At 41.5% G+C, this 22,098-nt stretch overlaps 1 long non-coding RNA gene across 1 annotated transcript in view; it reads left to right on the top strand.

The window, feature by feature from the left end:
- Positions 1 to 845: 845 nt before the first annotated feature.
- Positions 846 to 22,098, top strand: part of LOC135248185 (uncharacterized) — a 53,233-nt gene continuing 31,980 nt past the window's right edge. Inside the window, exons 1-2 of the long non-coding RNA XR_010328382.1 lie at positions 846 to 1,356; positions 2,724 to 2,871. This is a non-coding gene — a long non-coding RNA (uncharacterized LOC135248185). The remainder of the gene's footprint in view (positions 1,357 to 2,723; positions 2,872 to 22,098) is intronic.

Below are 22,098 nucleotides of genomic sequence, written 5' to 3'. Positions count from 1 at the left end.
AATGAACAACAATGAACAGTGGGATTAATGAGTGCAAGCACAATGCATGCACCATGTTGAAATCCAACACTTATTTAAAAGAATGTGTCTATTTTCTGCATACTGCAGGTTGTAAAGTGCTAAATTGGCTAAAATCATCACACCAGCTAGCAAGCTCTTTATTTTGTATCATGCCTAATAAACCCCTACAATCTCAGGCAAAAATCCAAAAGTTAAGATGGGCAGCAGGGCATTTTCTAGAGGGAAAACTATGAATTGTAAATAGGAGACAAATCTCCCTGTATAAATTAATTATTTGGCCTTAGGTTTATCAAAAACATACTCTATACAGAGGTGGCAGTGAAGGGCAAGACAAATGAACAAATCAGAAAAAAAACAATTCATGAAACACATTAACAACACAGTTCAACAAAACAAATCAAAATTAATTTATATTACGCATTTGACAAACAATTGTCACAATACGCTTCACAGACAACACCCGGCCTAAACCCCCACAGGAGCGAGCCTAAAGTAACAGTAGCACGGAGAAACTCACTGTAGCAGATAGGAAGAAACCTCGAAAGAAACCAGGCTCAAGGGGGGAACCCATCCTCCACTGGTCGGCTCAGGGTGTAGCTTTGTGACCAACATGGTTAGTTCATGTTGATCAAGCAACCATCACAATTAAGAGTAAGAGTACACATTTCCCCCCTTAGTATTTTAGGACCTAAAACCAACATTTCGGTCTTATCTGAGTTCAAGAGCAGAAAATTGGAAAACATCCAAACCTTGATATCTACAATACAGACCTCTAACCGTGATTCGCGAGGTTTGAAATATATCTGTGTATCGTCCGCAGGTAGCAAACCTGCCATTTCCGATGCAGTATTTCGTCTGAATATCGCTTAATACAACTTGCTTTGAATTCAATGAATTTAATCCTGCGGTCGATTCCCACGGACTCACAAACAGAAAAGCAGCATACTCTCCAGTTCTACTCACCGGCTTTGCGGCCTGTGGCAGGAACAGCTAGGCTACTCTTGGACATCCTGTAGACTTTATTTAACGTTATTTTGCTGTCTGGCTCTACTCTCCGGCTTTGCGGCCCTGTGGCTCCCTGGCTTTGCGGCCCTGTGGCACCCCGCCTTCACTCTGACTCCGCACCTTGCGACTGCTGCCAAAGGACTTTTGGACTTCTTCGGAAGCGGAATCGGACGTGCCTTCGTTGATCCCACTCCTTTAGAGCTGTTCTGCATCATTTGCTATTGACTGGGCTCCTGCCGGTTTTTGGCCGCACTGGCTGCAACTCCTAGGCTCTTGGCGAGAGGGTACCTGCTCGGAAGTCGGCTGCTTTGCTACCAGCGTTTCTAATCCGTGAGTAAGCGCTCAAAATTTATCCGTGTTGATTTTCTGGTTTGGGTTGTTGCTTTGTGTTACTTAAATTATGAATTCGACTCCGTATCCAGTCTCTGGCAAATGAGTTACACCTGCTGTGTGTGATCTTATTGCTCTGGATAGGCTATCATTTATTGTGTTCAGTTTCGGCAGGACGCAGGTTACACTTTTCATAGTCTGCTAAATCATGACGCTGCAACGCAGTTTGGCGATTGGACTTGGATTTACTGGCTCACCTCTTCTCATGCTACCTCTGTTTAGGATACCTTAGCAATCATCTACATGTAAATTAAACTTTTGTAAACTCCAGAATACTTTCCTCTCTGCATTTATCTAATACTATCCCACGTTTTACTGAAGTTAACTGAATTACGAGGCTTGAACATAGCAGGTTTGATTTCCCATTTTGTTCTACCTCCAACATTTTGTGATTTTAAAAGCATTTATTGTTCCGACTGAGTCCATTCCAGGTCCTGATGTCTTTAATAATGATACGCAAGGGTTAAAGGACTAGGACTAGACTCTTAATTGTCCTTTTACTTTTACTTTCTGGAAATATTAAGCCTAATCCCGGGCCTGGAACTGATCTCGGTAGTTTGTCAATTGATTGATTTGGATGTGTGAAATTATGAGTCACAGCACAGATACAATAGTGATGATATTGGTCCAAATTTACAACCCAGATCCATAAGGAGGTTCATGCAGATGCTTACTCAGCAGAACAGTGTGTGAGTGACTGTTTCATTCCAGCACTGAGTGATAATTCTCACAACATTTATTTATCAATGTGTTGATTTGAAAATGAAAGAAAAAACATTTATGCAAAATATTTATGTTTTACATTGTGTTTACTAGTAGTTGACAAGTATTTTTAATGCTTGCAAATATGAGTACGAAGACATGTCTCACACAAGTTAAATCTAAACGGAAATGAGTGTGTACTTCAAAATATTAAAGACAAGAAGTCTTTCTTGTTAAAAAGTTACAAGCTGTTTTACATGTCTTTTTTTGCTTTTATTGATTTGTTTTGAAGAAGGCCTTATCCAGAGCGACCTCCAACATTGTAAATACAAATAAGACAAGAAAAATGAACAATAATTTTGTAACCCTTATGGTTGGATAGTGATATTTTAATGGATTGGAATGGTAAAAACATAACAGCCAAAATAAATATGCCATATTATGTAAAAGCTCAGTGATGGCTCATACACAACTGGGCATACTGATTAGGTACATGCTGCCAACTCTATTGTGTGTAAGAATTCAATTATAAATGACAAGCGGGTTTGTGCTATCTTTTTTGCTCTGTTCATTCACTGCCTGCGAAACCCATTGGAAAGTGGTAGACAAAGAAAAGTGGCCATGACCAGAACGCCTCCTGTGAGACAGCAGCCACTCTATCAGTGTTCCTGCAGCCTTCCTTACCAGACATCTGGACACGCACGTGACCTCGTCAGGCCACAGGGGCCTGCTTATCTGGATGAAGTCTTTCAGGTATTTTCCGGGGGTGAACAAGGAAAGGCATGAAACACGCAGACCTATAGGATTCAATGGAACCTGCAAAACACTTGAACCGACTCAAACTAACTCATTGATTATTTCACGTGCATATTTTTGGTGTAATACCGATACATCTTCTTTGCATTGTATGTGTTTTTCCTACCAAAACTGGAATTCTATTGCTATGTGAATGCTGAGACTTGTTAATTTGCGATAGTTTCGCGTTCACAATAAAAGGCTCTTTCCCTTAAACTCAACTCACATAACCCAGTTTTAAGGAAATTGCAGTTTAATCAAACCCCGAGAGTTCTGCAAAAGCAGTTAGAGATTGAACATTACCATAAGATGCCATTGCGTGTGGTCCTGATGGATTGGCCACGATGAGGATCAGAGATTGCAAAGCCATGCCCACCTGTGAAATATCTACCAGTCAGTCAACCAGACAGGCAATGCTGTCTTAAATGTGCTCTGATGATTGTCTTGAGGTCCTAAAACACTTCAGTAAAAAATCTGAATCTGAAAGATCTTAATTGTCTGAAACTGGTGGGGAAGACTAGATAAAAAGAGGATGACATCTTTCCAGAAACCAATGCTTTCACAATTTAAATTCTGTTTGTTTCATATGAAATAGAGATGTTTGTAAAATATTCCATTTCAGCAGTGCAGTGACCTCTTCCTTTCCCTTCATTTTCCTTCAAAATAATTTGCATTATAACTAATCATAGGCATCGCCTAGAATACAAATGCATATTTATATGCAAAAAACACGTTGACACAAATACAGTTTGAATGACATGTATAACAAATGTTTAAATTAATATAACGGTTCTAAAATAAGCAGATGGCTAAAATAGCTTTTTAAAAAATGATATTTAATAATGAAATAAGTTCATTAAATAGGAATTTAAAAACAGTAAAAAATTGGAGGAAGAAGAAAACAATTTAGAGTGAAAATATCACTATGTCTCCACTCGAAACATAAAGTAAAAGTGAACAGAGGGTTGTGTTCTGTATGCATAAACACAATTTTCTGTGAGACTGAAAATGTCCTTCTTGGATAGGATAAAGATTATGCAACACATAATGATAAGCTCTTATGAAAATGGAATATGCAAATAACATACTGAAATAATAAGGTTATCACGGTACTGCAACACTTCACAATATACAAGCAAATAGTTATAAATAAATTATCACTGCTCATATATTGTGATATATTTATCCTTATATTTAATATGTGCTGGCATATATTCAATCTTTGTAGCTTCATTGCCACAAACATCCTAAAGGAAGAACAAACACGCTGAATGGTGTTCATTTTCAGTCTCATCTCAGGGGTGCAATATCCATCCTGATGAGCACAGTAGCAGTGCATCTTCTGGAAGGACAGGACCATTAAATACTCATCAGCTCACAGTGAGGTTCTGATAAATTAAAAGCCAAGAAAATGCAAACACATATTGAAAGTCTTTTCATTTACAATCCCACATCCTACGCAGGGAGAATGGAAGCATAATTGAATAATCATAAATGAACAAGCAGAATGAAAAGCATTTTCAATAATGCCATGTTGTATGGAGTGCTTGGATTCAGGGATGCAGTTTTCTTTGTTTTCACACTGGGAATCAGACTGAATAGACATCATATGAGGGTGGGGAAAATTATATATCTCTCTGAATCTAGGTTGTGGCGCTTCATTATTATCTGGCTCTAGTTTGTCCTGAAGACGTACAGTGCTTATTGATTCACACTGCCATCTTCAATATAACTGAATTGTCAAAGAGCAGATGAACACAATCACATATTGGGAAAACAATGTGTAATTTAATCATTAATACAGTGCTTGCACAAAATGCTTGACATTTTGGCAAAGCCTTTCTCTAGGGAGTGCTGATCACAATTGTAATTTTGTTATGTGTTATCTCTGTCTTTTTTCTTTTTTTTTTTCTTCTAACATGTTACAACAAGCATTCATTACACCTGAGCTTGCTGTGAAAATAATTTGTTTTTCATTTTTAAGAATCAAGAATAAGGTCTACCCTGTGGTAGAGCTATTTTACATGATGACAGTGCAAAGAATGTCATCTTGTAGGCCGTGCTCACAAGTATCCATGCTTTCCTGATATTTTAGAATGGGGTGGCGCAGCATGCAGCTAAGATGTACTAAGAATAAGGATGTAAAGTGTTATATTGTTTGAGTTAACAAGCGGAACTTACGCAGACCAAGTGGCACAAAGCCTGAGGAAGTGTACGCACAGTTCTTCCTGTTTTCACAAACCCAAACTCACCAGTCACAATACACTTGGTTGCTTTTATCTCAGGATTGTTTTAAAGGAAACTGCATTCAAAGGTATTGCTGTATGTCACTGCACACCTGCCAGCTGTCTGTCCCACAGTGAGAGTGCGTCCACTCTTGGCATCGTACATGGATACTGCTGGGTAGTCTGGTCTCTAACATTTGTCCTTAACTTGCCATGAAACGCAAGTATTTCCTTTACTCATTTTGTCAAGTTCAGTAGAAGGTTCACAGAAATTAACTTCCCAAATCGTGGGAAGGAAAACAGTTTCACTCGCTTTTAGGTCAAGTTAAGGACAAACTTTAATTGAATTCAGGCCAGCAGCTCTGCAATCCTGTTTGGCCTTCAGCTGTTTTCAGCCAGATTCAGATGTTTCAAGGGCAGTGAGGGAAGAGGGGAACACATGGATGCACGGAGACTTGAAAACCTGTGGTTCTAGAAAATTCAGTTAAAAAAGTGATTATACCAAGAAGCAAGTGTTACAAACGGTGTGAGGTGGTAGCGCCCTGTGTATAATTGCATGGCATGTGGAGAACAATTGCATGGAATTTAAAGATTGAGCTGACTGCCTTCGTCTGCACTAACCTGCCTTTGGAGTTTTCTCCCACCACACTAGTAGTACATGAAAGCAATGAAGCTGTTCTTTTATATACATTACTTTTTAGGTCTTTTTTGTTCTAATGTTTATGCTTGCCAAAGAAGGTCATGGTCTACATGCTTTTGTGGTATCATGTGTCAGAGAGACAGAGGGAGAGAGCATTTTTCGAAATACATAAATAAAATAAACAAACAAAAAACTTATTTCATCCTCACAGGATCCGGGTAAAAATAATAAATTATAACAACAAAGCCAAAATAAACGGAAACAACGCAACAGCTTTTCAACCAGGTCTTTCCTCTTCCTTCATCTCTCTCTCTCAATTCAATTTCAATTTCAAAGTGCTTTATTGGCATGACAAATATAGGCACTTGTTTTGCCAAAGCAGGGGTTGCAAAATACAACTAGTATATACAATTATTATTAAGTTAGATTATGAATGAGTTATTTAAAAAAAATGTGTTTTAAAGCCAAGCCTATAATGAAAATGGCAGTAAGTGATGTCAGGTGTGTGTGTGTGTGTGTCTGTCTGTCTGTCTGTTTGTTTGTCTGTGTGACGTGTACATGAGTGCACTGCGTGTCTGCTTGTAATTGTGAATGCAGTCAAATTTGGCACATTCTATCAGGAAGTGTTTCTCTGTTTCACTTTTGTTGACTTTGCATTGTTGGCACAATCTTTTGTCATCCGGCAACCATGATTTTCTGTGCCTGCCAGTCTCTGTGGCTAGGTGGTGCTCACTGAGTCTGTACCTCGGCCAGGTGGTTCTCAGTTACTTGCCTGTGACTGTGGTGAGAGAGTTTGCTACAGTCTTCTGTCTTTTTAGGGCCAGATGACGTTTCATTTTGCTCAGTTAATAATTCAGTTTCAGCTGTGTTGCAATTGGGTTTGTTCTTTTTTTTGTATTTTTTATTTTCTTCTGATCCTGAGCCATTGAGGTGTTAGTATGTGTTAGTGTATGTGGACTATGTATGTGCAAGTAAGACTCAGGACCAGCGGGTGCATAAAATCAAGCCATGCAATCTCCATTGACAAACAGTGGCAGTAGAATGGGTCGTACTGAAGAGCTCAGTGAATTTAAATGTGCCATAGCTTATCACCTTTCCAACAAGTCAGTTCGTCAAATATTTGCCATGCTCGAGCAACTTCTGTCAACTAAGTGCTCTTATTGTGAAGTGGAAACAGCAGCAGCTCAGCCGCGAAGTGGTAGGGCACACTAGCTCACAAAACGGTACCGTCGAGTGCCGAAGCGTGTAGCGCATAAAAATCATCTGTCCTTCGTTCCAGCACTCACTACAGAGTTCCAAACTACCTCTGGAAACAACGTCAGCACAAGAACTGTTCATCAAGAGCTTCATGAAATGGGTTTCCGTGGCCGAGCAGCCTTACACAAGCCTGAGATCATCATTTGCAATGCCAAGCATCGGCTGGAGTGGTGTAAAGCACACCGCCATTGAACTCTGGAGCAGAGGAAATGCAGGGTGATTAATCGCGCTTTGCTAACTGGCGGTCTGACGGACGAATCTGGGTTTTGGCGGAATGCATAATGCCGATTGTACTGGCCCAAATAGTGCCAAGTTTGGTGGAGGAGGAATAATTGCCTGTGGCTGTTTTTCATGGTTTGGGCTAGGCCCCTCAGTTCCAGTGAAGGGAAATTTTAACGCTACAGCATAAAGTTACATTCTAGAGAATTGTGCACTTCCAACCTTGTGGCAACAGTTTATGGAAGGCCCTTTCCTGTTTCAGCACGACAGGGCCCCCGTGCACAAAGCAAGGCCCAGAAAGAAATGGTTTGCTGGGAGTTTGGTGGGAAATAACATGACTGGCCTGCACTGAGCCCTCATGTCTACCCCATCAAATAACTTTAACTTTAACTGCGAGCCAGGCCTTATGCCCAATATCAGTGCCCAACCTCAGTAATGCTGTTGTGGCTGAATGGAAGCCATTCCCCCAGCCATGGGTTTGGAATGAGATGTTCAACACGTACATATGGGTGTGATATATTAGATTTGAAATTAAGCAACGAATATGATGTTAAAGTGCAGATTGTCGACTTTAATTTGCTATCTATAGATCCATGTAGGAATTACAGCTTTTTTATACACAGTTCCCCTATTTTAGGGGACCAAAAGTAATTGGGCAAATTAACATAATCTTAAATAAAGTCCTCATGTCTAGTACTTGGTAGCAAATCCTTTGTATTCAATGACGGCCAGAAGTCTGTGACCCATAGACATCATCAGATGCTGAGTATCTTCCCTGGTGATGCTCTGTCAGGCCTGTACTGCAGCCATCGTCAGTTGCTGTTTGTTTCTGAGGCCTTTTACCTTCATTCTGTCTTCTATTCAGTGAGTGAAATGCATGTTCAGTCGGATTCAAGTTTGGTGATTGATTTGACCAGTCAAAAATATTGTACTTTTTGGCCTTAAAAACCTCCTTGGAAACCTCCTTGGTTGCTTCAGCAGTATGTTTTGTGTAATTCTCCAGCTGTAAGGTGAAGTCAAAAGAGTTTTGCAGCATTTCATTGAGTCTGAGCAGATAAGATGCTTCTGTGCTCTTCAGAATTCATTCTGCTGGTGCTGTCAGCAGTCACATCATCAATCAAAACAGGTGTGCCTGTTCCAGTGGCAGCCATGCATGTCCAAGCCATAACACTACCTCCACCATGTTTCACAGATGAAGTGGTATACTATGGCTCATGAGCAGTCAATTTCTTTCTACACACTTTTCTCTTTCCATCCCCTGGTACAGGTTAATACTCATCTCACCTGTCCATAAGAGTTTGTTGCACTTTACAGTTTTTTTTTAAATACTTATTTTTTTATTTTTAGAGCAAACTCTAACCTGCCTGTACTGTTCTTGAGGCTTACCAGTGCTTTGCGTCTTGCATTGAACCCTCTGAGGTTATGCTGTTGTAGTCAAAATATGTTATGGCCAGAGCTTGATATGCTATGCGCCGTCCCCAAAGCAGGCCAGCCGGAGCTGCACAAAAGAGCGGAGAGTCTCCTGATGATATCTGTGCGAGGCTCCGTGTCAGGCGCGTTGCGCTGCTGATAAAAGAGCCGGACAGAGAGTGCCGAGCTCTCTCCCTTCTGCTGGAAGCGCAGCGGAAGCTAACGGCTGCATCCTGCTAGATTACATTGTGTCTGAGGAGCTTGTGCTTCAGGGGCTGGGGCAGAAAATGTGCGGCACGTGGCCGACCGTGTCAAGGTGGACAGAGGGCTCGGAGGCAGTCCTGTCGCTGCTTTCTGATTGGTCTTTGCGTCATTCTAATCATGGGAAACCCTGGCCATTTCAATTAATTCCAGGTCCAGATAATAGCCAGTTTGGTGACAGCACTTGAATCTGTTAGAGAGTGGAATTGAGGCCTGATTCATTCATTCCAAAGCTTTAAAAATAGCACCCACTGCCTCTGTAGCCCTCAGCATCACTGGAGATGAGTAAAGATAATGGCCTTGCTGTGAACTGACATCTAATCCCAGAGGGCAAAATCATGCAGGTGCATCTGGTTGTTTTACAGTGAAAGTGAGGGCTGGCTATGAGCCATTTACAGTATGAGGCACAATAGAACACATCAAATTTGGTTTTACAGTCGTAATAGGGTGGAACGTCCTGCCAGTTCAGGGTCTGTTTTCCACTGCTATTGACATTAAGAATATGATGCATTATTATATGATGAGAGGCAATACAGGAGCTCTTTCCCTACTGTTGGAAGCACAGCGGAAGCTTAAGGCTGCATCCTTCTAGGTTACATTGTGTAATCATTGTGTTATCTCTATCATTTTTACATTAATAAATGAGATACTTCATTCTTATTTGTTAGTAACTTCAGAAAAGACATTTAAAATGAAATTACACTGAAAGATCAGTCTCCTTGTGATGTGACACATTAATTACCCACCACTGATTTGTTTAATTAGAAGTACAAAATGTAACAATTGGGAAGCCAAGACACGTTCATAGTGCATGTAATAAACGTTCACTTATTTAGCTGAAGTATAGATTTAAATTGAATTATTTTGACCTTTAATAGCCTCTACTATGTTCATGTTGTGTTTGCTTCAATTCTTTTATGTTGATAGTATCAAATAAATTTAGTTCTTTAGGGTAACCGACAAAAGCTCTTAGAATCCATTTTCAAACATTCCCGTTTGTTACCTATTTGCTTCTGCATCTGTTAAGCTTGGTGTATGCACCTGTCTCATTATAAGAGCATACTATTAGTCTTGATCTTCAGAATACCAGTTATGGTATGTTTGCACAGTTTCAGTTTCCCTTCAATTCAAAGCTTCGCAGACATTAAAAGCCGTGCTCTGGAGGTGCACACACATTAACTGGAGCTATGACTCCACCTTGTGGAGAACCCTAAAATGTACTCTTTACTGTGAAAACATACTTTGGACACTTGCATTTGAGCACGCACACAAATACACACACAGTCCCACAAATTCCAACATTATCTCAGAAAGTTATTACATCACATATGCTTAACACTGGAAACTATCAATTGCCGTTTGAATTGTATTTCATATGTGTCGTGTCGTACTGGTCTTCATTCAGTTTTACATTCTTCTAGAGGAAACAATAAATTGTGCTTTATTTTCTGTCTGATAGTCCTGTTTTCAGGGGCTGAGTAATCTGATTTATATTATTTCAAACTACATAATCAACCACTAGAGGGCATTAAATACACATTTTGATATATAGAATAACAAGCTAACAAATTGGTTGTCATTTATGAAGACTAATTTAGTTCTGTCATTAATGAAGACTAATTCAATCTACTACTCTGAAAGGTATATTGAGCTGAACGTTATAATGAATAAAGAGTCACAGATAGTTGTGCTCTTGTCTGTATTTTTTAAAATAACTTGAAAACATTTACACAACTTTTCATTTACATTACATAAAATGTACCAATTACTCTTATCCAGATAACTTACTGCATAGAGTTGTGCATACAATATGATTTAGATGAACATCTAAATAATTGTTTTCAAACAATGCTGTAGTAATCACATAGTCAAGAATATTTTTTCCGTGTTGTCAATGATACGCTTATAATTTGAAACAAACATACACTGATGAAGCTGTGGACCGAGTCTAGCATAACAATCATTTATAAAGAAATTCTATATACATATGATCTGAACACACAGTGATCTGCACAAGTGTGATAATTCAGGTTTAAAAGGAAACAAATACTCTTTGACCCACCAAGTTTCATTTATGAAGGGTTTTTGTGAGAAAAAAAACATGAAATTATAAGATGTGAAGAAATGATAATCCTTCGTAAATTGTGCCAGAAATCAATATGCCACAGAGCAAGAGGCATTAAGCGCTGGCTATGTTGAATTGTGAAGGCTTTTGTGTGATAATCACTGTAAAAGCCTGGCTGGAGCTATAAAGAGGAGAGTGTAGCAAATTGGTGTCTGTTTGAACCCACTCTAACTTAGTCAGCCATGTTCATGCTGCATGAGAATGCATGCTATATCAGTGAGAAAAGTCACTGTTGCTCCTGAGTGAACTGACAATTGGTGCCAACATTGGCCCCTCTAATGATTTCCAGTTACCAAATGTTGACCATGGTATTTAACAGTTAATCAGCCAGAAACATATTAAAACCACAACGTCACTGGACACCTTGGCTCAAAGAATGACATTAGCATCATATTATTGTTTATTTAGGCAGAGATACAGTTTCCCATAAGCAGAAAACTCAGAATACAAACTAAAACAGCTATAATTCACAGCATGAGGCCAGCACTGTCTGGTGAATCATGTTATAAAATTGTCACACCTTCTTAATTCACAAAGCTTGATTGTGTCAATATTTTGCATTGCATTTTGCCAAAACATACAGTATAAAGCCAAGATTTTAAATTTAAATTGGTAACACTAAGCCAAGAAAACTTTGTAAACACTCTCTTGAAAACCTACTAATGGTAATACAATTTGATCATTACCTATTTAAATTTATTCAAGTTCACTGCATGCCACCAGGTTTATGATTTCTGGATACACTGGTAAAGATAAAATATTATACCTCATTTCTGTTGGAGCTATTCACCACCAATGAGCGAGTGGAAAGGGAAATAGGGAAATAGGCTCATTAAATGGCAGATCATTAACTGGGTCAGCATACATTTCTATCAACAACATCAAACCATGTGATGGATGGTTTCAGGCCATCTCACACAATCTGAGGTCCAGACAAAAACATATCGAAACAAGGAGCTATACATGCGAGGACCCTCCATTTTTAAATGTCCAGTACGGTCTGATGCACCTCAAAGATGCATCATTGTTTTTCCGATTGACCGCCGGGCTGCATGGGAATGAGCTGGTGTCTCTCAGACTGCGCCCCTGGGCTGCCGAGGCTGTGCCCTGCATGCTGTTGTGTAATGAATGCGGCATTGGCATTAGCATAATGATGCTGCGGGTCAGCGTTTCCCAGCAGACATTTAAATGCGCACCATATGCTGCTGCTGCCGAACGAGTCCCTCTGGGAGGGGTGTTTTCTCACACTGGCCGTGATGTGGTGAGACTGAAGAGCAGGCTCTGAGCAGCAGACCGTCACTCAAATTGCTCTGCGTTTGGCGGTTTTGGAACAGGCATTCCGCAGCACCCTAAGCAGGCAGCTGCTGTGGGTGGAAAGGAGGAGATGGTTACAAGAATCATTTAATTTGTGGCACATATTATGCACAGAGCCATGAGGAGCACACCCAGTAATGAGGACATGATAATTACTTCATCACGTCCGGCTTGATGCTTCAAAAAGGCTGAAAACAAAACAAACAGCAGTGCGTCGCTCCTTCTAGTGGTGGCAACGGTTAATTGCACAACTCACCACACGCACACGCAACACACATACAGACACAAACACACACACACACACACACACACATATGCTCGCACTCATGAACACACACGCACACCCACACACACACAGACACGCACACACTCATGCACACCCACATGCAGACACACATGCACGCACGCGCACAATAACCAACGTGCTCACACGCCACGCTCATATCGGCTCCTGTGGACACAGCTGCTCAGTCTGCACATCACTATGCGGAGATGACACGGCAACAGGGCAGCGCGCAGCAACAGGCAGTGGCCGTGCGATAAGCATCACCTGCTGCGCTCCCCGAACGCCCTCTAATCCCGCTCCGTGTCGCCCCGCATGCCGGGGCCTGACTCCGGGAATGCGGGGTCCACCCCCCCCACCCCCCCCCCCACCCCAAACAGCACACGGTGAGGGGCGCAGTGAAAGGAATAAGGCGTTCCGCATGCGCCCGTTTGCGTATGAATGCTTTCATTTTAACGCTCCGATCGCTGCCGCCTGCACGGGCTCTGCTGCCTCTGGCAGCTGTCTCTCCCTCTCTCCCTCCCTCTCTCTCTCTCTCTCTCCTCTCTCTCCTCTCCTCTCCCTCTCTCTCTCTCTCTCTCTCTCCCTCTCTCTCTCTCTCTCCTCTCTCCCTCTCTCCCTCTCTCTCTCTCTCTCTCTCTCTCCCTCCCTCTCTCTCTCTCTCTCTCCCCTCTCTCCCTCTCTCTCTCTCTCTCTCTCTCTCTCTCTGTGTCATGGCAGACCGGTGGCACGAAACACACTTTCAGTTTTCTTTGGAGTCCCTTGCCTTGTTTTGCCGTGTTTTTGGGTCCTCCCTGGAAACGGGTCCTCTCCATTTCGGAAAACGTGTGGCTAGCTGACTGCAGGCTAATTGGAAAAAGGTTTTTCGTTAGCTTTTGGGAGCTGCACAGAGAACTGCAGGGGCAAAACAACTCTGATGTGGTGCCCTGTAGCCAGTAAGGGAAGGCAGTTTCTATGGCCAGTAGAGAAGGGTGTGGGAAGAGAAAGTCCAGGGGATGGGGGGGGTTGGGGGCAGAGAGGTTGTCTGCAGCCAGGGGGCTAGCACTGACCCCCCTGACAGGCAGACAAACTGCCCCAGTGGTCATCGGGGACCGCAACAGGATGCACCGCTGCAGTCCTTGTGGAGCACTCTCTGGTCACGCTCCGGTTAAAGTCGGAGTCTTTCATGCCCTGAAACATAAACACAGACTGTGGTCGCAGCTTTCCATTACACTGAAGAGGGAGACTAATAAATTACTGTATAAAGACTCAATTACTGCATTAGAGTGCTAACCTTATGGCACTTGTTGACCACAAGAGCTCATTCTTCTGCACACGCACTGCAGTGCTGTAGCGGACTGGTGTGCTGGTCACTGCGCCATGTGTCATTTCACAACTCTCCCCGTGGCTCAAATACAAGCATCCACCCCAGTGTGATTAAAAACACTCCAGCTTTGCTCAAAGACTAATACTTATGAAAATTGTTGAATAACAAACTGAACTCTGTCAACTGACGAAAATAGCTTTAGCCCCATTAAAATGCCAAATGTGTTCACCGAAATGGGCAATGAGGAAGGAGTCCTATTTCAGACATGGCTTGAATAAAAACCCTAAAACTTAAATGGAGCCATGTCGTTGATGGAACCCAGTTGCATTCAGTGAAGGTCCCCTTCTGTGAGTCAATGAACAATAGCATAGCATAGCTTTTGAACATAGCTTTTTGCTATGTAAAAAGTAGTGTAAGTCGCTCTGGATAAGAGCGTCTGCTAAATGCCTGTAATGTAATGTAATGTAAAAAAGGATTCTAGCACTGAGGCGGCTGTGGCTCTAGGCATATGGGCTTGTTGAAGGGGATTATGGGGAAAGGATGTTTTCCACAGGGGTTGCAGTAGATGACAGTTCTTCTCACTTTCCCCTTGGTCGAGGTGGTGATGATGTGATGGGGGGAAGGGGTGGGGGTGGCATGCTCTCCGCAGTTTTCTTTAGGGAGAGTGGTTTGACCTCACGAGGCCACTGGTCTAAAATTTCAGGTCATCCAAATTCCACGTTTGTTTAGCCTGAAGACTCAGTCCATATGGTTTTGTTTTGTCTTAGAAACCTTTAATGCTTCAAGAAACAACTAAAGTATATCATAGAACAAACCGGTTAATTCCATTGTTTATAGTTATAAACGGTCTTCCATTTAATGTACTTTCCTTAAAATAAGCAGTCTCAGTGTACTCAAAATGTAGACTGATATCAATGCAGTACACCAGTAACTATTCTTATTCAGAATAGAGCTTACCATGAATTGCTGAAGTAATCAGTACTAGTCACAAATTTAAACACAACAAAAATAAATAGCACAAATAGCAGGTATTTAGAGTGAAATGTACTTATATCTCAGGCACTGCATTGTATGAGACATGCTACATGGCTAATGAAATACCCAATAAAACCCAGTTGTGCAGGCTACCCACCCTTAATTAATGACACAGAAAAATGTACTGTTGAGAGGAAAATGAATGTGTGTGACTCTGAATGTCTAATGATGGTATTGCACATATTAACAATCAAAGACAAAAAACATTGTAAAGGCCAAAACATAGCCTAAGCATCAGAAGTGACCGTAAACATGACCATAACTCATTTCTGCTCGTCGAAGCTTCATAATTTTGTAGAACAGGCCTCATGAAAATGAGCTCTGCATGCATAAAAATGAAAGCTTGCCAACTTGATAAACATTCTTGACCTCAAGTGAGTCAAGAGTTTCAGAAAAATGGAAATAATCAGTTTAATGCGCATTACGGCAAATGGAAACAGCTGCATTTCGCAACAAAACTTTCGCACCCCACCACAAACAACCAGGATGTGGGGCTTGTTAAGCTCGTATGACATCACACAGAAACACCTGCATCAGCGGATGTTTTGTGCATAAGTACAAACCATTGTTTTTCCACTCAAACGTAAGTTCACGAAGACCTCCTAATGTAAACATCTCCCATACCACGGCATCCTCAGTTCATGCTCAAGGCCCCTGTCCTCTGGCTGAAGGGCCCTACAGGAGTGGAAGTGGTGCAGTCTCAACAATGATGAAGGCAGGCCAGCCACACCCAATGGATCCGACCCGCAGTTAGGGCCAGAGGTCCTGCAGGTCTCCCCCGTGTGTCTCCAGAGGAAAGAGGTCCTGCCAGTGATGGGCAGGGACAGATGGGCTCCCCTCCAGAGGACGTTCTGGAAGTTCATCTTCAAGGAAAGACAATACACCACAGGCTGTCCAACTTAAACAAACACTCATGTGTCTCTCAAATTCAGATGATTAAAAACCAGAGGAAATTCACGGTTACTGGCACAAAGAACTCATTCAAGCGCAATTAATAACTGAAGGTGGACCAAAGCCCAGTATATGAAATGTTGGATTAACCTGAGAGGGAATTACCCCATTACACCCAGCTGTGCAATATTTGCCCTGGATGTCTTACACTAAACAATGCTTGCCATGAAATGACTATGACCTCCACATACTGACACTTTCCAGGACTGTGAATGACTCTTACAGACACAAAACGCATAAAGCTGCCATTATACTGGCGTGAAAAACACAGTTATGATCTAGGTTTCCATGCCCACTTTGTGCTAAACAAAACATCCTAGAAGCAGTTGATGTAATTGCGATATGTTCAAATTGTATGTAATTTCAATAGACATACTGTAGTTTGAGAGAACTATTTTAATAAAATATAAAAAATTATTTTGGTCTTTTCAGCATCCTAGATTGATTGTGTGTGAAGGGGGAGAGGCTTTAAGACATGAGATTTCTACACAGACGCCCAGTTTCTCCTGTGCCAAAGATGTGCACTAAAATGAGTTGACATGTCCAGTAAAACAATGGCTGACCTGTATGTTCCAGGCCCATCATTCTCTTCTAATCTCTTATCGAGTTGGGCTGGATTTGTGAGCAGGCCAGAGAATCAGATGGGACGTTTGAAGTCACAGACTCAAAGCTTCCCTCCTTTTCCTGCAAAAGAAAATGGAAAACTGGCAGTACAGAGATAACATTCCTTGAAGAAAAGATGGCACAAAATAAAAGTTTGTTATTTAAAAAAAAAGTTGTTATACAGTTTATACTGTGTAAGTCAATTCTTAAATACTTTCCTGCACAATCAGAGGGATCAAAATGTTTTGTCCTGTTGGGGACTGAGGCAAACCTAAGCACTGACTTCATTCCATAAAAAAATTTCTCTGCTGTCACCATAACAACACGGAGCCTAAAAAGCTTGATAAAACGGACAGTGTTATGCTGTAACCCCTAAGGACGCCTGAGGAGGTTTTCACTGTCCGTGTGAAAAATGCCTTGGCATGGCGGGCGCAGAGGCCGGGATGGGGAGTGAGGGGTCAGCTGAAGAAAAAGAAATGATGTCATGCAAAAACATCTGTATACGTAGGAGTGACCCGCTGGGGATACATCAGCCCCAGCCGAAATGCATCCGCTTCACCGCTGGATGTAGGTTACTCATGCCTATTGATACGGGTGGTCTGCACTCCTAGAGATTTTAAGAATATTCTCATATGGTACTAGCTAAGGCAAAAGGCTGTAATATATGCATATGGTTTCATAGCAATCTGATGTCCAAGCTCTTATACTGGGCAAATCCCATCACACACCTAGCTGCCATCTGGGCATCCTGCATCCTCATTTCTGGGTAAAAAAAAATATCTGTCCTTCCAGCATTTTACTATAACTTCACATCCAACAGTACAAGATTACTCTGGGTTTCACTGCACAAACTCTCAATGAGCCATGAAAAGCTTTGTATGTGCCTACCACAATCTCCTAAGTCAGAAACTAGTCCTTAGGACACTGAATGCCATAATACCAGTAAAGCATCTAAATCTGGGCAGCTCATAAGGTCAGAGCTTATTCCTATTTCCATGGCACGAAGGATTGTGATGTACAAGTACACCACTTGGATAGGATGGGAGTAACAGGGCGTTTACCATGTCTATCTCATTACTTGCCGAGTGCCAAGCGGAGAAGCACTTGATACATTGGCCCCAGACAGAGACTGAACCAAAACCCTGCTGGGTCATTTCAGGCACTAACCACAAATAATATGCATACATTTATGTAAATATGCATGCAACATTATATAAAACTGACTGCAGACTGAGACGGATAGTATAGATGAACTCCCTTACATAATCTGTCTGACAGCCAAAGTGTGTGCATGTAGGTGGAGGAAGTTGGCAAGTAAACATCATAAACCTTCCTGAGCCTCAGATGGTATCTCAAGTTACTGGTTCCTTCAATTTGCCACCCTAAGCAAGTTTTCAGTGATTATAGTTTCATTCACATGACTGACCTGTCACGCACAAGTGACCACGTTCCTGTGCTAAGCACAAAATGCAGTGCATTGGCTCTCTCTCTCGTATTCTCTCTCTTAACCCTGTTTACACTTCCTTTGTTTTAGCTTTGTAGCATGAGTCAATGTTGCCTCAGCTGTAACAAAAAAACCTCAGTATGACAGGACATATTTGTATTCTACTGTGTGTATTAAATATTCATATTCACATGCCCAGGGCTGTACATTCTTCCTGAAGAGCATCCAAACAGCAAGGGCACCCCTTGCTCAGCCAATAAACCTTGGCCTTTTATAACGGAACTTGCCTTCTTGCACATACCAACAGGCCTCCTCAGGTTATCCAGAAGACTGCTACTCATTCCCCACCATTGATGAAGAGTCACATCATAATTTAATCTGGTTTACTGAGCATCAGCCTCTGGTTTACAGGATGGATCCCCATTAATTGCTTTACCTTTGGAGGGCATGCATTCCAGTCACATGACACTTATTGATTGTCACGCCCCAGCACAAACTGAAAACCCATCTCTCTTGGCTGTGTCTGGTGTCTCTGAGACCCAGACTATCCTCTCTCATTGCACTAATAAGGATTTATTGAACTTCAGCTACTTAAGATCATACAGATGCACTTTGTCATAGCACTTCTGTTGCATTGTTTTAATTCCTTTTGTTACAGTACTTGTTCTTCAAAAAATTAATGTACATTGCATAATACAATGTACAATAATACAATACTTTCTCTACTGTGTTAGAGTTTATTCCTTTATCTTTACTGCTGTTCAGCTTGCCTTTTACTGTCTGCTAAATGAATAACTGCAGACATAAATGAACTGACAGGTGACTTTAAAAGGAATGATTTTTGTAGAGGAACTTTGGTCACTTCTTATTTCTTCAGGTTCCTGTAGTAAGAGGTCTTTCGGCTCATTCAATACATGAAATTGACTGTGGGTAATAAAAATGAAGGAAATGGTTTTATTTGGCCCAATAAACAATGTTTACTCTGGGGTGATAAGGCCCTTTGTTCCCTGGAGCAGCTGCATGTGTGGTGATAATAGACTGAAGGTGGAGCTTTAACAGGGAGTGTACAGAACATTCTACATGTTAACACTTTCCCTGTCATCATAAAACTACCTGTTCACTCAATGGTTGATGGCATATTTCTAAATGAAACACAGTGACATATATGATTGTTGCATCGTTCACTGTTTAATTTACTGAACTAACCTGTGCCTGTGTCAAATAATTATACATTGACACTAATGATTTTAAACTCAATTTGCAGAAAAATACTTTATATTTCTTATATTGATGACCATAATGGGTAAAATGTATAGCATGTCCTTGAATAATTCAGCTGGTTTAATTCTTGCCATTTTACCCTTGAGCAAGGTATTTAACCTAGATTTTATAAATAATAAAATCCAGCTGTATAAATAGATATGTAAGAAATGTAAGCTGGTGCTGAATGATGCTGTCTGCTAAGCAAATAAATAATAAATAACAAAGATATTACATAATGTAAAACTCATCCAAACTGAACATTTTGTGAATGAACTTGTTGTTTTTTAATTCCCCGTGAAAAACAGCACATCTGCTTTCCCACAAACAAGAGGCCAAGGTTTCCCCCCTCCCAAGTTCCTGATAATTCCATTCCTATTCTCATGAAGCTGCTAAACTCCACACAGTCACAGCTAATTGTCGATTATATTGTGAAATGACTATTTTAAAAAAACAGGGCTATTTTTGGAAATGCAAAATACCAGAGAAAGATATAAAATCGAACTCTTGTCTTGTAAAATAACAAGCCAAGGCCGGCTGTTGGGAAATACAACAAGCACGAAACCGTCCGGACTCACGGCGCACTTGTACAAAGTGTCATGAGTAAAACTTGGCTAACTATATAGCTAGCTAGCTATGGCATGTCCTCACCTCTGTAATGTTATTTATTGTCCTTCGTGTGTCCATACATCTGTATCGGTGGTACGCGCTAACTAGGTTAACTAAAGTAGGCAAAACGCTAACATGTTAGGGTTAGCTAAAGTAACGTTAGGCGATAAAACTGTGCTTAAAAATCTTCCGTTCGAAGTGGTGATTTGTGGAGATGCACCTGTGCATGTGTTCTACTAAACGAAGCACCACCTGCGCATGCGTCCTACCAAACATCCCTCTCAGGTTGTCCATGAGTGAGTGAGTGCGTGACCACAATTTGCCACGCATAGCCCAAGGCGGCAGGCAGTCCTGCGCTCCGTGGGGAAAAAAGCAGAGACACTGATAGCTAAACTTCTAGCATCAATGGTCAAAGGTCACTTTACAAGCTTTCAAGGCCAAGCAATGCTTTTAGTAGAACAAACTGAAGGGCTATTAGTTGCCATAATTCCCCTCCCCCACCAATTCACAATATGTGCCAGGCCAAGCCTTACATACTCACGCAAAATCTTTTTTTTTTTCTGGCTAATTTAGTTATCCCAATCAACCAGTGCATTCAGTACTTTTTTACTGAAGGTCAATAAACAATAAGCTAATTTGTACTGTACAACATATGGTTTTGAGCAAATATACTGTATACAAATGTATGGAATACTCAAATCACAAACAATTCTTAAATAGAAGCCACCTGAGGCAGATGAAAGAGGATTTACTGTCCGTACTGCATGGCCGTATAAGTGTTTATCATGGCAGTAAATCTATTGCTGATTTGCACAGGTTAATTCATGTGCCGCAGTTGGCTTCACCATCTGCTGTAAAGGTGTGAGTTGGCTGCAGATGTAAGAGGCCCTACCCCTCATATCTGTCTGTGCATCGGCAGTCTTTGTTTTGTGATACAACTGACCTTGTTTTTTGGCTTCAGTCCTTTTATCCTCCTTAATCTTTTGCTCAAAGACCGAGAGCAAGGCAGCTGATGCTTCAGCTCAACAGGCTTTCATCCCGATTGGACCTGAGGACTTTTTTGAATTGTGTGACATAAAAGTAAAAACATTGAGGCATAATTGTCATTGCATTTGTAAAAACATATTTTGTAGAAGTAGAAGTAGATTTTCTGAGGCCAGGTAATAGCATTTCTCCTCTATAAAAAACTATTTAATTTCTTGTTACATTACATTACATTACAGGCATTTAGCAGACGCTCTTATCCAGAGTGACGTACAAGAAGTGCGTGATGTCTTATGTCCATTTTTACATAATCTTTACTGGAAATGTGGACAGCTGTATACAAAAGATGTATTACCCAAACCATTCAGTAGATGTGAACTTGTATTAAAGGTCCAGTTTGACAGTAAGGCCGAAAACACAATTTAACTAAACATGTATTTGCTTACGTTAACTGAAATATGTCTTTAATGACCGGGCACTTCACTGGACTTTTTGGCTCTCAGTCCAAACGAAATACGCAAGTTACTATCCTGTTTGGGTCTCATCTGACCAACGGGACATTTCAAACTTTTGCAGCAGGGTGCGGCACTGGATTGGCTTACCTTGGGCATGTCATATGTCCCCCGGAAGAGCGTGTTGGTGCTGGGATAGCCAGCCACCCCGCTCCTTGGTGGTACAGCATGTGCAGCCAGAGAATGCAGCTCTGCAGTTGTAGAAATTCCTAAGAGGCGGAACTAGAAATGACAGCAGGGGCTAAATTTGAACTGGCCCTTCTTCACCATTTTTGTGATCTGGCCATCAGGTTCAGATTAGGGCACTGTCAGAAACTTGGTGGGGAACGGGGAGGTTGGATATTAATCACAACGTTGGCGGGAGGGGAGCCCCCCCTGGGACGGCCTCCCTGACACCTGTGCCTCAGCAGGGCCTCCAGGCCTGCTCGCCTCCTCAAAACAAGGCCCTCCTCCCTCACAGTCTCCTCTGGTGTGTTGCACTTTCTCCTCAGAGTAAATTTGCATTCCCAGTCCTGCAAATACATTAACGCAGCGTTAGAGTTTGTGAATGTTGCTTGCTGAGGGTCTGGACAAATAATAACTGAAGGGTTAGTTCAGAACATTAACAGGCCTATTTGTGTAGCCTAATGGGTCCTTCCCTGCAAAGTTAATGGCACTAAGGAAAACAGGGGCCTTATGGTTCCACGGCAGGGGTTCCAATAAGAGTAGGATGCTTTGCAATCTTATGTATACAGCCCCACATCAGGC

The sequence above is a fragment of the Anguilla rostrata genome, chromosome 2 (genome assembly GCF_018555375.3).
Source record: "Anguilla rostrata isolate EN2019 chromosome 2, ASM1855537v3, whole genome shotgun sequence".
In the NCBI taxonomy this organism is placed as follows: domain Eukaryota; kingdom Metazoa; phylum Chordata; class Actinopteri; order Anguilliformes; family Anguillidae; genus Anguilla; species Anguilla rostrata.
This window is presented reverse-complemented; position numbering and strand designations above follow the sequence as displayed.